Here is a 17,727-nt window from a genome sequence, read left to right on the forward strand (position 1 = left end):
CGAACGCGCTTCAAAACAGCAAAACGACGGTATGGTGTGGTATCGATTTTTTACTTTTAAAATACAGAAGGAAAACCGGCATCTAAAACTGCGTATCGAAAACAGATGTGAAAGTGTTTACGTGACGAATCAGAAGCGGTACTCGGAGATCGGTTTACGAAAAACACATTTCCTAGCCACATGTAGGACTGTTATAGTACGTTTCATATTCTCTTAAGCACAATAAAAGCGAATATTAACATATCATTCCTTTTCCAGAACGGGAAGAGAGGCGAAAAATGTACTTTTACACTTCACATTTCTTCTCTGTTCTCTATTAATGAATGTGTACAGAAAGCTATAGGAAGCCCTATTTTCATTACTATCTACAATTTCCTTCTTGGTTGTGTGGCAGAATCGTGTGCAGTAGACGTATTATCCTTTTTTGATCTGTTTATTCATTCCTGACATCTTGCTGCTTTATGACTGCATAGCAGTGCAAGACCCGTACTGCCATCTGTCGGCCAACGGCTACACTGCGTCCTCCGTAGCTCCTTCCGCAGTTAACGTCTTCTGCAACACCAGCCGCCAACCGAATAACTCTTTTCACATTGCCGATTCTGCCCGAATCATGTATCTCCATGAAGTAAAACACAACACTCGTACATCGATATCTGTCCTTGTGGGCGAGGACGGAAAGCCATAGCCTATTAGCATGAAAGAAGGTGAAATAAAATAACTTAAGGTGTAAGGCGGCAACGGTCTTGCCCCCTTACACGAGTCCATTTAGCGTGACTGATCACTTTGCGAGCACTTTAGGTCAATAAAAACGACTGACAGCGACGCAATCGCTTTGTAGATGAGTAGTAGTTGTTTGTTGGAGTAATACTCTCGATTGCAGTGTATGAAATATATGTAAAAATGCATTGGCATGCTGGCGGTGTATCACAGGGAGAATCGCGCGATTTTGTAACTATGTGATTTTGCCTGAATGCATCTGACGAGTAAGCTCCGGCCAAGCGACCTGGGAAGATCCACAGCTGTGGGCAGCAACGAATTTTCCGGAATTTTCTTTTCCCGAAGGCACCACTTCAGAGTTGGCCGCAGAATTTGCCGCCGGCGGCAGCGGAACGGGCTGGGGATCCGTGCAGTGCGGCCAGCCGCGTGTCGGCCCCGGGGAAGCGGGTGCGCCTCTGGTTGAGAGGCCGGCAGCGATCTGTAGGGGCCTTCTGGCTCCGGCTTTCGTTCTGAGAGGACGCGAGCCGTGCCAGCTCTCTGCCGAGGGGGAGACTGTCGCAATTCGAGAAGCTGGCGGACAGCTGCCTGTTGTCCAAGTATTGCGGGAGCGTAGCTTGCGACTCCACGGCCGCGCCGTCGCCCGCCGCATATGGCAGCAGCAGCGGCTGTACCGTGAGGTCGCTGCCGCTTCGGCCTGCGTTAGGAGTAGCGTTAAGTAGCTGGACCACGTGCAACTGCTGTTCCTACTCAGGTTTCACGATACTTTGGCGAGTAGTGATTCTTCTTATTTTACGTTTAGTGTCGATGTCAGGCGGTCAGCCAATTTGTAAGAGATCGCGTTTTGTACTGATTTTGACACAGTTCACTGCCAATCCCAGCTAGGAGGGTGATTTGTAAATGGTTCATTTGTTTTTTTTTATTTTTCTTATTCAGCATTGGTCTGAAATTCATTATACATTTATAGTGATTCAGTACAGCATTAGTTTCCGCAATTTGATCGTTAATTCACCCTTTTGCTTTATTTTATTTCTCTTTTAATTGGCTGATATCATTGAACCCCCCTACCCCCCTAACTGTTCGTTAAGGTTGAAAGGTGGCTACACTGTGCCACTGCGCCAGAGATTGCGCCAAAGAGTACTATTAAGCCGCCTCCACAGTGTGTGTTAAGAACTCATAGAGTCAGTGATTGTTGAGAGTTCATGGCAGTCAGTGTGTGTTTAGAGTTCATGGCAGTCAGTGCTAGTAGAGAGCTCGTAGAGGACAGTGCGTGTTAAGAGTCGTGCCGAGATGTGCTAGTGGGCACTGCTTGTCGTGAAGTCGGAGCGAGATGTTGTAGTAAAGAGTGTTGTTCCATGTCTTATGCAGTTATTTGATGGGAGAGATAGCAGATGTTATTGTAATGAGTGCATTTCGTCAATATATATGAAGGTAAAACTTACAATGTTCTTTTATTGGTTGTGTATCTGAAATAATGTGTCACTACAGGTTCAGTCAACAAAGCATCTGGCTTGTGTTCTTGGATTAGAGTGTAATTGTGATTTTCTTGCGTAATTATAGTTTTTCTAAATTTCTTTTGTCACGTCAGTATAGTTGGTATTTAAAAATTCTTGTCTTGTTGGAAAAGAACCGTGCCAGATGTGGGCGTTGAGTCACACTCCCACATACAGAACAGTTACTCTTGTGCTTGGATTTTGTAGGTTTTATAGTTGCTGGGGACTTAATTAATTAATTGTGTTTACGAAAATCTACTTACATTGTTTGTTGCAGTCAGATAGCGTAATAATACTAGTCAGGGCCAACCGATTACGAGACTTACGTAATCGGACATACTAAAATTAAAAGTATTTTCAAATTTATTTAATTAAGCCCCCATGCACGTGGCGACCGCTGCTTCGGATCGTCCCTTGGATTCTTCTGATTGTGAAAATTGTAGATTGTAGTATTGTTGTAGTAATTTGTAGTTTAGTAATTGTGGTCCATTTTGCATGTGTAGATTTGGTAATTGTCATTCTTCTAATGGTATTTTTTTTTTCTCAGAATTAAATTTGTTGTCTTGTCAACGGTTTGACAATTTAGTGCAATTATTTCAATTGTTCGATTGATCGTGTTTGAGGGAAACATCTAGTGTGAATAGTATTGTTGGAGATAAAGAGTCACGGTGTGTAATTTTCGTACAGTGACGAATCTTTCGTATATTTTGTAAATGATTACGCGATCGATGAAAAAGACAAAAATGATGAATAGTGAGAACGAAATTGTTGACATGGCGAACTCGCCAACACAGGACAACTGTATGATGAATAATGGAGTTGAAAATAATTTAATAAGTCGGGAAGACAGTCCGGAACCATTTCAAAATTTTTCTCAATCGGAAAATTCACAGAATCTGAGATTAACGACAGAAGATTCTGAAATAGTATCGAACACAGATAGCCTTACAGCTGTGACGAAGGAAGTTAGTTTTGCGGGAGATGTTAGGGGCGAAAAGAATTCTGAACAATTTAACATGGAGCAGTTGATGAGTGTAATATTAAATTTTCAATCTGAATTAAAAACTGATATGGGAACAAAGTTAGACTCACTGGGATCACAGATGGGAACAATTAAAACTGAGATGGGAACAATTAAAACACAGATGGAAGCAATGATAACACGGATGGGAACTATGGAAACTCGGCTAAGATCTGAATTTAAAACAGAAATAGGAACAGTTAAAACCGAGATGAGAGCAGTGGGATCACAGTTACGATCTGAATTAGAAACTGATAGGGGAACAATGGAAACTCAGTTAGGCTCACGAACAGGGACATGTTTCAAATACATGAAAGACGAATCAAATAAAGAAATGAGAGAGGAGACGCAACCGATTTTGAATGCTCACAATAATAGTTTAATTTCAACAGAAATCAGACAAGAGGAACAGGACAAAGAACAGGAAGAAGAAGATCGCGTGATAGTACAGAAATTTTCAGAGTTACAGCGTGCACACGATAAGGAAGAAATAATTGAAAGAATCGAGGAATCTGTACCAAATGACATAATAAATAACTTAACGCAACAGTGTGAACAGTTAACTACTAAATGTGACAATACCGAAACCCGAGTCGCGACACTTGCAGAAGACGTAAATAAACATAAAGAACAATTAAGTGACTCATCGGAAAGAGTTGAGGAGATCTCAGATAAATTGACAAGTGTTAGTTTAGCGGAAGGCTTTGAAGAAAATAATTTATTTCTTTTACGGGATGCAACAAGAGAGCGCCAGGCGCGCGAACTTTACAATAATCGACATTCGGACTGGGACAGACGCGGTAGGTCTTTGTCGCCACGAGGCGAAAACTTTGACTATAAACACTTTTTGACTGTCCGGAAATTTAAGATCTTCCGTAATTCTAAGGATGACATACATCCATGTTTATGGCTAGATCAATTTACGTACGCACTTCCGCCAGATGTGCCACAAGGTCACAAACTAGAAATTATGTGCGGCTATTAATGTCCTCAGGGGATTCACTACTCTAAGTGAATATGTGCGGTAGCGAGCATAGGGCCCCGAGCTGTAGTGGTGCTATTTCTCTTTTAGTTTCCTGTACCGCTGCCTACTCTTTTACTATTCTTTGCATCTGTCAAAACAACTCTTCGACTATCAATCTATCTAGTGAGTAAGTAAACAATAACCGGATTTGACTAATTTACCCAAAAGTGATTTCGGAAATTACCATGTGGAGTTACTGTACCTTCAGCAGCATTCATTCGTAGCTTAAATGAAATTTTACCTGTTTATCTTCGTGACAATATTACTTCATATGTTCACGACATTCTTATTGCTAAACGTTCTTGGAGTGAGCACAACAAAATTTTGGATTCATTATTACGTATTTTTGCACGAGTTGGCATGACAGTGAACTTGGAAAAATCAGAATTTGGTCGTTCACAGGTGAAAAGTCTCGGTCACATTATTGCTACAGAAGGTATTCTTCCTGATCCAGAGAAACTAGATGCTATTTAGTTCGCAATGACATTCTTTTTAAACGAAAATCGGTCGACAACTCCGTTTGGTTAGTTTGTATTCCTGATGAGTGGGTCAATAAATTGATTTGGTATACGCATCTCAGTTATGCACACTTTGGTCCCAGAAAATGTTTTCATAAATTACGAGAAAATTGTTACTTCAGTAATATGGAAAAACGTATTCGATCTGTTCTTGCCAAATGCAAATTATGTCAAATGGCTAAGCCTCCAACGATTTCTCACAGAGCACCGTTGTTTCCCATCATTCCAGCAAAATTAAAGGAGATGGCTGCAGTTGATTTGTTCGGTCCAGTGGTTCGTTCTAATAATGGTTTTGCGTACATTTTCGTAGCAGTGGAGTTGACGTCAAAATATGTGTGTTTTACACCTTTACGCAAAGCAACAGCTCGTTCAGTATCTAATGCTTTTATCAAACATTTTCTTAAAGAAGTCGGTCACGTTGACAAGGTTATATCAGATAATGGATCACAGTTTCGTTCTAAAATTTGGCTTCGTACTCTACAGCGTCGTAAAATTAAACCAATTTTCATTTCACTTTTTCACCCTCAATCTAACGCTTCAGAGAGATGGATGAAGGAAATCAATAAATTGTGCCGTCTTTATTGTCATCAGAATCACAGAACGTGGGATCAGTATCTTCATATTTTTCAAAACATTCTGAATGATCTCCCTAATGATTCAACTTCTTTACCGCCTATACTGGTATTAAAAAATAAAGCAGCAACAAATCGCATATCTGAAATCGTTCCTTTTCCGCCTTCACGGAAACTACGGCATTCTGAAGTTGTGAACATGGCTCTACGAAATATTGCGTCTGCGGCTGCTAGAAGAGAGAAATCAGCTAAGCGTCCTGGTCGTTCAAAAATCTTGTCAGTTGGTCAAAAAGTGTTAATTAAGTCTCATCGTTTGTCGCACAAAGGAAAAGGCTTGTGTCGCAAATTTTTTCTGCTTTATAACGGTCCATATAGAATTCGCAAAATTATACATGATAACACTGTCGAAGTAGAAACTCTTAAATCTCGACGCTCTAAGGGAATACATCACATATCTAACGTAAAAATTTTTGTGGAATGACATACTTGTGAGAAATCAACAGCTAGATGTAAACATGCATAGAGTACAAGAGTACCGCGCTGTGTTTTGGCGGCGGCACATACTCAAAGCAACAGTGAAGTCTGCGCGCCGCACGAGGCAGTCGTTGACCGCAAACAATAGCTTCCTAGGTCACGCGCCTACAGCTGATCGAGCGCTCAGTGCGAATGCACTGACAACCGTAAACAAACACACAGTCTAATTTCTCCGATTAAATTCTGTATAAAGCTATAGTGACTTGATGAATTCTGTTATTAACATTCAGTATTTTCCAGGATACGGTTGTGTAAAATATTTGAGAACTTCAGGTAAATTCTGTGTGTCTCCGACGTTAAGACGACTTGCTATCGAGAAATTTTCAGGAAGAATGTAATTTCGAAGAAGAAACTAATTAACTAAAAAAAAAAAAAAAAAAGGTAACTATTAATTGAGTTATTTTCAGGTAACATATTTCCACTTAGGTACGTACTTTAGACGTAATTTGCTGCTCGCGATTACGTGATGTGCTACTTTCATGTTCTATGAATTTACGTGTGAAGCGACGCGCTTGCGTACGTTAACTGAATTTGACAATGATTATTAATGAACTGGGTTGTAACTTGTGTATATTATGCATCGCTTGGCTGCACTGCTATTTCACTGATGTCATATTTTTTAATTATGTGCCTGCTGTGCTTATTTATTTAAATTATAATTGTAACCTGATTTATTGTGCTGATGTGGTTAGGTATGTAAGTTATACTTTGTGATTTATCTGCTTGCGCCTTCATGTTTACTTATTAAGAAGACATATGAACATTTATTTGCGTATGCTGATATGATGATAATGACCTGTTTATTACGTAAGATATATGTTTGCTGCTTTTTGTATGGATTACATATTTACACATTTCTGTTTTGTTGCCATAACTGCTCTTTAATTTGGTGTATAGAAATGCTGATATACTGTGTATAAACATAGAGTTTAGGTCACACTATTGGATTAATTATAGATTGTTTGCTTGGCAGAGCCTCGCTGTAAGAATTGTGCTGCATCCACTTGTTGACATTCTGTTCTCTACTGGTATATTTACTCGTTATTGCTTGTTTTGCTTACGCTCAGTGCCTTATATTTTTAAGATAAGAAAATTAACTGCTATAATTCGACGAACGACATTAGTACAAGAACTTCATAGAAGTCACATGGGCTGAGGTTTTATGGAAGCTGTATAAATTTATGCTAATAGGAAGGAAGCTAACGACATGACATACCAATACTAGGTTTAGACCATTAACAGTTATTACACTGCATTTTTCGTGAGCAATTGAAATAGGAAGTGACACTTGACACAAGAAATACTCCACATGTTTGCTTCTGTTTGCCATAATTCTTGAAGTGGTGCGCACACTGTGAAACATTATGATTATTCACACTCCGTAATCGTACTTAATTACTGAGAGTTATTCGAACTAAGTCTGTTAGAGGTCAGGTATGCATTTCTTTTATTTAATGATGGACAAGGAACCAAAATGTATCTTATAATTTATAATGAGTAGAAAATTTGGCTCAGATGGATTACACAGAGGTTGTGTGTTGACAATGTGTCTTCGGATTGTATGGAATGCTGAATTGAAGTTGCATTAGGATTTTATCTGTACTTGTTCGAGGAGACTGACTAGAGGAAAGAGTTGTTATGGAAGTGAAATGATATTGGTGCTGAGGTTTATATTTATCGACGTATTATTATAGGTATTGAGAGTATATGAAGTTGATGATTATTGGAGTTTTTGTGGACAAGAGGTAAGGTAAATGATATTGATGATAAGAGTTATATGTATCGACGTATTGAAGAAGTATTAGTGACGTATTGAGATTAAGTTGATGATTATTGGAGTTTTATGAAGTTGATGATTATTGGAGTTTTTGTGGACAAGAGGTAAGGTAAATGATATTGATGATAAGAGTTATATGTATCGACGTATTGAAGAAGTATTAGTGACGTATTGAGATTAAGTTGATGATTATTGGAGTTTTGGTGTGTAAGAGGTAAAGTAAGTGAGGAGCATATTTTTTTTGTTGGTCTTATGGAACAAGGAGGATGAAGAGAGCAGACTAGAACACTAAAATAGAAGGAAGATAGTCTATACACACACTTGGTTAAATCACTAAGCAGTATATACTTTTTTTTTTGGAGAGAGGAAGTAATTGCATATCTTGGCTCACTGACAGTTGTTCAACAACAGTACATTTGATCTGGCTTCGCAAACATTGGTCTTGACATGATGACTATGACGTTGACTAACTATTATTGACTATTATACATTGCTGCCAGTACTACTTGATACACATGATGAACATCAGATTTAGACAGAATTTCATTTACACAATTAACACTATTCAGTTACACAGTAGTACTTAATGTGGATGAGAGATGAGTGAGTGTGTTCTGTGTGTTTTCCTTTACTAATCCTACCCACCTATCTCGTAAATATTATTTATTTGTTTATAGTGGCTTGCACTGACACCCATAAATATTATAGGTTTACTGGTATTTGTGTATTGTAATAGTTAATAGGATAATTATCTGATATCATTTGTGTGTTTGTTATGATTTGTATCTTACTGTAAAAGCATTTGTATGTGCATTCAAACTATTGTTCATGCCTGAACTGTCTGATTAGTGAAGATAAATATTCTGAACTGTTACCTGCACTTTTCAACATGATGCGTGACATTAGGACATGTTTAATTTCTGCTCATAAACTCTGATGAACAGTGTGATCAGTGTTAGTGAATTTTGTGGAACTGCTTCTGCTGAGAAATGTGACTTTTTGGTGTCTGCACCTGCACTCAACATTGCTGGGTGCAACTGATGAACTGTTTCTACTGAAATAATGTCACTTGTTGCTGTTTGCACCTGCTCAACATTGCTGGGTGCAACTGATGGACTACTCCTACTGAAATGGTGTCACTTGTTGGTGTCTGCACCTGCACTCAACATTGCTGGGTGCAACTGATGAACTGTTTCTACTGAAATGAAGTCACTTGTTGCTGTTTGCACCTGCTCAACATTGCTGGGTGCAACTGATGAACTGTTTTTACTGAAATGAAGTCACTTGTTGCTGTCTGCACCTACTCAACATTGCTGGGTGCCTCTGATGGACTGCTTCTACTGAAATGATGTCACTTGTTGGTGTCTGCACCTACTCAACATTGCTGGGTGCCTCTGATGGACTGCTTCTACTGAACTAATGTGACTTATTGCTGTGTGTACCTCTTGAACTTTACTGGGTGCCACAGATGGAACTGCTTCTGCTGAAATGATATCACTTGTTGATGTCTGCACCTGCTTAACATTGCTGGGTACCTCTGATGGATTGCCTCTACTGAACTAATGTGACTTGTTACTGGGTGTACCTGCTAAACTTTACTGGGTGCACCTGACAGACTGCTTTTACTGAAAAGATGTTACCTGTTAGTATCTTTTTTTTGTATAAACTAATCATTGAAAGCATTTTATGTGAACATTTGTATAAACTGATTTTTTGTATATTGTGTAAACTATTATGTAAAGCCACATGCATGAAAAGAAGTTGTATTGCTTACTGTATTTCATATGTTAGGTTAGTGAAAGGTCAGTGCAAAGCCAAAATTTTAACTAATCATGTGATGTTTAGGTATTAATATTATCTTTTATTTTTGTCTGTATTTTTCTGGACGAATTTGGTGGTATTTTCACCACCAATGCTGGCAAAAATACCATCAAATTCTGGCCTGTGGAGGAGGGGCATATGAAAGGTGGCTACACTGTGCCACTGCGCCAGAGATTGCGCCAAAGAGTACTATTAAGCCGCCTCCACAGTGTGTGTTAAGAACTCATAGAGTCAGTGATTGTTGAGAGTTCATGGCAGTCGGTGTGTGTTTAGAGTTCATGGCAGTCAGTGCTAGTAGAGAGCTCGTAGAGGACAGTGCGTGTTAAGAGTCGTGCCGAGATGTGCTAGTGGGCACTGCTTGTCGTGAAGTCGGAGCGAGATGTTGTAGTAAAGAGTGTTGTTCCATGTCTTATGCAGTTATTTGATGGGAGAGATAGCAGATGTTATTGTAATGAGTGCATTTCGTCAATATATATGAAGGTAAAACTTACAATGTTCTTTTATTGGTTGTGTATCTGAAATAATGTGTCACTACAGGTTCAGTCAACAAAGCATCTGGCTTGTGTTCTTGGATTAGAGTGTAATTGTGATTTTCTTGCGTAATTATAGTTTTTCTAAATTTCTTTTGTCACGTCAGTATAGTTGGTATTTAAAAATTCTTGTCTTGTTGGAAAAGAACCGTGCCAGATGTGGGCGTTGAGTCACACTCCCACATACAGAACAGTTACTCTTGTGCTTGGATTTTGTAGGTTTTATAGTTGCTGGGGACTTAATTAAATAATTGTGTTTACGAAAATCTACTTACATTGTTTGTTGCAGTCAGATAGCGTAATAATACTAGTCAGGGCCAACCGATTACGAGACTTACGTAATCGGACATACTAAAATTAAAAGTATTTTCAAATTTATTTAATTAAGCCCCCATGCAAGGTTTATGTTGTGAATTAAAAATAGGTGTCATTTATCGTCAACACTATCACCGCAGATTAATTAGGGGTGACAGGGCGACATTTAAATCTAGCTTTATCCATTCTTGCGTACATTTCCACTCCCGATTTCTTTGCAAGTTGTTTGCCAGGGGCGAACACACACAAAATCCAGACACGCAACAGGTGGGGTGTTACAAAGGACAAGCCTGCCTCGTCAGAGAGACAGGCGGCTGCGATTTCAAATCCGCCTGCACACTGCGCCAGAGACTGTCGTACAACTCGACATGAATCTCTCTAGCCGTTACAAATCTTCGTAACTGTGGAGCGTAAATAGTTACACCTCTCGCCTCGCTACGCGAGTCATCCAGGTGAGCATAATAAAACAGTCTCACATGCGTTAACTGGCGCTTATAAAAATGTTTTGATGGTATTTTTTGACAGTTTCTATACGTGTTTTCTGGAAGATTTTCTCGCACAATCTCCTTCTCCTCAGAAGTTTAGGATAGCTTGAGCTGGAGCCGGCTGTGACGGAAGACCACCCACGAATGTGTGGAGTGCCAAACAGTACTGTTCGGATGCATTAAAATGGCAGAACCGGCCAGCGACTAGCAGTGTGATTCACATGTGGGAATGGATACGCATCTCGTAATTGGCAGGCGACGCGTCGTTCTGCTGTGGACAGATTTTTAAAAAAATCCGTTTTTATTTACGGGAGAAAACCGCCATTACTCGCTGGGGAGTTAAGGCCGGTTCCCACTAGGGCCGCCGAGCGGCAGGGAATCGGTTGCCATGGAAACGCCGGCTGTGTGTCGCGGTTTGCCCACGTGGAACAACTGCCGCGCTGCAGGTCCGCGCCGCCAATCACAGAACGCGCTGAGCGTGACGTCAGCTACAGGACCCCCGGCTACACGAATACGAACTTTCGACGAAGCGGTGTCGCGGGCCAGGGGGCAGCTGTGAGATGCTGGTAGTTTCCACGAATGTTTGCCTATCGAAGCCGCAGGGTGCAAACGATAGGCACCGAGGGTGCGATTCTAAATCGATCACGCGACTATGCTGGCGGGCGTTATGAGGATGTTTGTAGTGGTCACTACAGCAACGACAAAAGAGCGTTACTACAATAGTTGTAATTACAAAGGAAACGACTGACCTCATTCGTCGTCGACGTTTTCGTCATGAGAAAGTCCATTTGATGTGTATGCTTCGGGAAGCATTCCCTTTTTGCCTAACCTGGGTAGAGCTGCCATGTCACGCCAAAATACGGGTAGTGTGTCACATTTCCGACAAAAATTGAAACAATTTTCTGCATTGCATAAGCATGGAATTAGATTCTTCCACGTGAGGCAAAAGAAGCGTCTACAATACCGGACATCCAGCTCACTACCGTCATAAATCGTTTGGGTTTTCCCAACATCACACAAAGAATTTATCATAACGCCAGCCACCACAGTCGCGTGATCGATTTAGATTCGCACATTCGATATATATCGTTTGCACACTGCGGCTTCGATAGACAAACATTCTCGGAAATTACCGAAATACTTATAATCCCATTCCAAGGAAACTACTGGGTGAACAAATTTGATTCTCCAGCATCTTACAGACTGATATCTTCTCTCGATAGAGGACTGGATTTCTTTCCGTTATTCGTTGTGGTTACTTACTGTATCGCATTTACGTAAACGATTGCACCAAATTTTAATGAGCGTGCAGAGGTAAAAACGCATTGCGTGGACTTTGCATATAGTCCATTTTAGTTAATACATTAATGCGTGTGAAATTTAGTCAACATATCGATGTTGTTTTTAAAGTCGAGCAGGCAGAACGATTGCTATCACCATTCTCGACATACTGAACGATATGTCGACGGACGGGTTCGAGGTGTATCAGACCCAGATTTCGTAAACGGTACAAGAAATCGAAACGTGTTTTTTTTTTTTTTTTTTTTTTTTTTTTGCAAATGTGTACTTATAAAGCGTCATGTACTGTGTCGCATGATAAATATCCAAAATCTATTTATCTACTGAGATGTGAAAGTAACTACAGTTTTTTCAGAATGGATTGATGAATTTTTTTAAACGTCATTTAATAGCATGTGGACTGTGAATTATAATGAAATGGGACACGTTAATATTTACAATATGCTGTATGGACCTACAGAAGTTAAGCCGAAACTAATTTGATGGTATGTCAAAAGATGTAATTTGCTAAGTGTCTACAGCTATTGATTATTATTTCCTTTCGCAAGTAACAAACGCTTTTTTTCTTGCTGCAGTATACTTTATTTGTTCAAGACGCGTTTCGTCTTTTACTTCAAGGCAACTTTGGTGGAATCTAGAATGATTCAATTTCGTTTTGATATGTGATACTTGCAGATTATAAAACATTTCACACCTTTTTTTACGTGAGTAAGTGATTACTTACAGCTAATAGAGTTGTTGGCAGACACCTGAGTTTGCTCTCACCTGGACGCCTCGTTTTGACGTTCGCTCGTTTTTCGTCTGTCACTAGCTGTAGACATTTCACCGAAAACTGTCATTCAAAGTCGTAACTGTAGTGTGTTCACTTCATGTCTCTTCCTGTTTGGTTTGTTTATTACATGTTTCCAACCTAACGAATTACATGCTGGAAACTAATGTTTGTTTATTTCTGTTCTGTACGTGAGTTATAGAAAGTTGAAAGTGAATACAATCGTTGTCAGAGAGTGGTTGAAACATTTGGTGTTCAGCTGATCTCAGTTTTGGTTTAAATGTTTTGTGGAGGAGTTAATGTAAGAGTAAACTCCCTGCTTACATTAACAGATAAAAAAGCAGAAAAAAACATTTCAAAGCATGATTATCAGCAGAATATTAGCACCCAACCCCTTTGTCCTTATTCTTACATGAACAGCTCCACAAAATATTGAAACCAAAACTCGAATCAGCTGAAAACGAAAACTCTCTTCTACGCTCTCGCAGATATTACATTCACATTCAACTTTCTACAACTTGTGGTGCTATTTTTAATGTATTTACATTTTCGTTAAATTATTATTCTCTTGTGAAGATTTAGAAATCTGTTGTCAGTTTTGCACCACTTCTTGGCGGTAAGAGCAAAGACTTTTCAAAAACTTAAGTACTGTATGTGATAGTTTATGTGTCACCTCAAATCGTTTGCAGAAGGCGTAGCGTTCTCAAGATTAACAACAGAGTTCGCATTGCCACTTAATTTACTTGTGTCGTGATCATGTTCGACCACAAGCGGATACGAGAGATAGCAACTACGAACAGAGAAACCTAAGGGACCAGACAGAGCTGGAAATTCTTTGTTATACTACACCACACGTTAAAAGAAATTGGATTTAAATCACAAACAAGGTGAATAGCAATGAGCCTTCTGCCTTAACTACGACGTTTTGCCGACATGCGGTCGGTCCCTGGTAGCTGTATGAAAACTATAGAAACACCGTTATTTCTGTTGCCATTAATAGGAGATGGATAGCATAGAAATACTTTAAGTACTAAGCAGGCACTACAGCATTTGAGAGCACAATAACCAATCTAATTACCTTAGTCAGTATTGCTAACAATAGGCTCCATACATTTCAATTTTATATCTTGCTGGCTGTTTCTTTAAATAAAGTCCTTTAGCATTTTCGACATTTCATCTTAGCTGCACACATAAACTCTCACAATAGTAATATTTTATAATAACAAATTAGCGATTGCGGACCACGCCATATACGCGTCCTCCGTCTTTAAAAAATATTTCAGGACTGTGGTAAGAGGGCAGGATTACAATTCTTCAGCTGTCTAAAAATAAGAAACACGAATGATCTCTATCGATACAATTTATGAACAATTCGTATTCTGCGCCGTGGCGCGTAAGATATTCTTTGAAATATCTGGTGGTCGCTGCTCAGCGACGATCTAAGAAAATTTTACACAAATTGTATGGTTTTTAAGAGCCTGCATGGTTAGATTATCGAATGTAAGTTTATTTAAGCTGTCGAAACAGATACTAATATTACACTGCCTCCCATGAGGAGGAGAGGAATACAGGAGGTATTGCTTCCGTCCTCATGTCACTCGTAATATTAGTGGCATTAAATACACGTCCATTGCTGAAATTGAGTACTCATATAGTGGGATACACTTGACGTTTCCTAAAGTTACCATAACAGAGAAAATATTCATTGTTAAGATCATTAGTGAAAAATGTCTGTGTGCAGTTCATCTGTATCTGAGTTTTGGTCACAGGGTTTCTTAACGCCTACGTCAACATGGAAAGTATTACTATTCACAATAAAGAGCTATATACATTAAGTGGACATTACAGGTACTGCCGCAGAGAAAAAAATACATATACGTAGAAGTACCTATATAATCCTAAAATGCTTACAAACTATGAAACTGACGTGACATTTGCATTATTCTTTCACACGTTTTCCAAATTTTCAATGTCTCTACAAGCTCGATAGGCTCGTGTTTATTTAACCGTAATATTCTTTCTTATTTTACACACATTGTACATTGATTCGTGGATCACGCTGTGCCGTCGAATTGTTTGTCAAGAACCACTCACTATGGGAGTCCTTTTTGTACCACTTCACTGAATGGTATCTGCCATTCTCCGTCAAGTCATGGAATCTGGAACATAAATAGAGAATACTCTGCATTTGTATTACTTAAAATTATCGGTTTAATTACAATGGGTTCAGGATGGGTTAAGGACCATTTCTTCTTTCTTTCATTTCGCACTGACCTCTGCTCTTGTTTATGACAGCGGTTAAGGCAAATATCAACCTCGTTCTGACCGTGACCGAAGTTTATTCTAGTCGTGACCATTTTATTCTTTGCTTAATACAAATCGTTCTCTTTCAGTCTCTAAAATATTATGTTTTCTATGTACATAGAGAACAATGTCCTCCAAAGTAGTATGAAGTCTCAGTTATTGCCGGAGCGAGCCACGCGGACCCGGCCATTACATCCACATCTACATCTACATCTACATCTACATGGATACTCTGCAAATCACATTTAAGTGCCTGGCAGAGGGTTCATCGAACCACCTTCACAATTCTCTATTATTCCAAAATCTTATAGCGCGCGGAAAGAATGAGCACCTATATCTTTCCGTACGAGCTCTGTAAAGTTTCAAGTATCCATTAGTTCGTCATACGCCGCCGCGCGGCAATGTTGACAGACCAACACCGGCCAGAATTGCGCGCGCAATCGTAGAGTGGGTGTGTGTTGTGTTGTCCGCCAATAACGTGGTGCGTTTAAAGCGCGTTGTTTGAGGATCGCTGCTGTTGCTTCGCCGACGAAGCCTGGACGAAGTCATCTAGTCGTACCACTCGTCAGCTGTCCGTGAAGGACTCACAGGTGAGCGAGCAGAAGTTATTCTGCTGGCTTGCGAGGGCTGCATGGCGAACCATACTTATTCACTGGCCGTTGCACACGTTAAAAATAAAACTGATACACACAAGGTGTGGTATAAAGAGTCGAGAAACAGATTCGCTATTTGACGCACAAAGTTTCACTTTCACTTTGATAGGCGTTCGTGAACTAAACGTCGTCCTTTATCTCACTTTCTCTTTGCAAAAATAACACTATCACAGAAGGATAACAAGATACCTTGACTAATAATATTTAAATAGTTTGCTTATATATACATACATATATTCTTAGTCTAATGATCACGTCCGGTACAGAACTGCTGTCGATCATTTTCTTACGGCTCCCTCTTGCTTACCAGTTAAAATTTGCGTCTTCCACTTAAGACTATTCTTCAGTCTCCTCTTGTAAACTCAGTTACCAGTTTCATTTACTCTTTACTGTCAAATTCTTATTACATTTTTAATTGTCTCAAAGACAAACTAATTGTCTTCCTCTTTAAGAACACTCCTCTTTTTGTCACTCTTTTCATTTACATGTCCATTTAATTGTGTTTACTGTGTTATTTAAATTGAGGACAGCCTCCAGACATGGACACTGCCTCCTTTTCCATGCTGAATGCTATTCGCTTCAAAATATACGGGCGATGACTAACTAACCGCGCGTTACAAAGACCACAAACTCAATTGCATGCCAAACAATGGCTCGACTCTAGGTCGCTTCAACAAGCAAAATTTAACTCATCTCGTCGCGAAGCTACACGCTTTTCATGTGAGTTGCTTTGCTCAGACAGTATAAGTAAATCTCTACGACGTGATCCTTGGAATATGATGTTTGAAGGATTATCAGGGGTCGGTATTTTGGATAAGATTTTATAAAGGAACAGAAAAATCAGCATTTAAATAATCTGGACATTATAAAAATTATCATGCTAAACAAGAAACATTTAAATGCGAGCGGTAATGCTACTGCAATTGCTTTTAGCGTGTCATTCACTTAGAAAATATAATTGATTCATTTACACGCCTCTATGCATGTGCTTGTTTGACCAATTGTTTACTTGGTTACTTGAGCCTGTGGCCTGCGGACTCCTGTTATTAATCGCTACATTTAGTCTTGCGGCTGGCGTTTCCTAAGTATAATATTTCCATGGAACCTATAAATTAGCGTTATCTCTACCCCTTCTTTTACTTGCTACACCTTCGAATTTTCGTCAGCATAACTTATCTGCCATAGACTTTAAAACTTTGTTCCTAATGAAGTTTTCCACATACATTACTTCTTCTAAGCATCGGATCTTACTCATGTTCTTTAGCATATTATAATTTACTCTCCTTTTTTTAGGTGATGTGTCACTCTCATTACGATATCCTCTGTTATTCTTTAATTCTAGTCACGAAAAGCTATGACCCTTTATTTTACACAGGAGTACAACTTGTACTCCGAGAGACTTTAGTTTCTCAACAAGAAATAAATCCTTTATTATAAAACCTGAGAGAACAGCACTGACCACTCCTTCCTCTTGATTTATACATACCGGGGTCTGATTACCACACGAGCATGCATCATATACTTACATACTAACTTAAAACTAGTACTAAGTTCTCTCTTTGCCATGTTCCTTTACCTGTATTCAGTTAACAGATCGGTACAAACTTTCCTCACACACTGAGCACTGCACGATGGCCTCCAGACGTACGAGCTGCTGGCTTGTCGTTTTTCTTGAGTTATCATTCGACGTCGACGACTTACCTTGTTCTCTGATGGTGCTTTGAAATTGCCTCGTACTACAAACACCTGCAAATTTCTTTCTTGTGTTACCACTGTGCAATTTTCTTAGGTCACTATGGTGGAACAGACCTTTAATGGTGTCGGCTAGCAAGTAACTTCCTGTGTGCGGCTTCCTGACAACAACGTATGGGCCTTCGTAAACGTGCTGCCACTTACGA

Source organism: Schistocerca piceifrons, chromosome 11, assembly GCF_021461385.2.
Source record: "Schistocerca piceifrons isolate TAMUIC-IGC-003096 chromosome 11, iqSchPice1.1, whole genome shotgun sequence".
Taxonomy (NCBI): Eukaryota; Metazoa; Arthropoda; class Insecta; order Orthoptera; family Acrididae; genus Schistocerca; species Schistocerca piceifrons.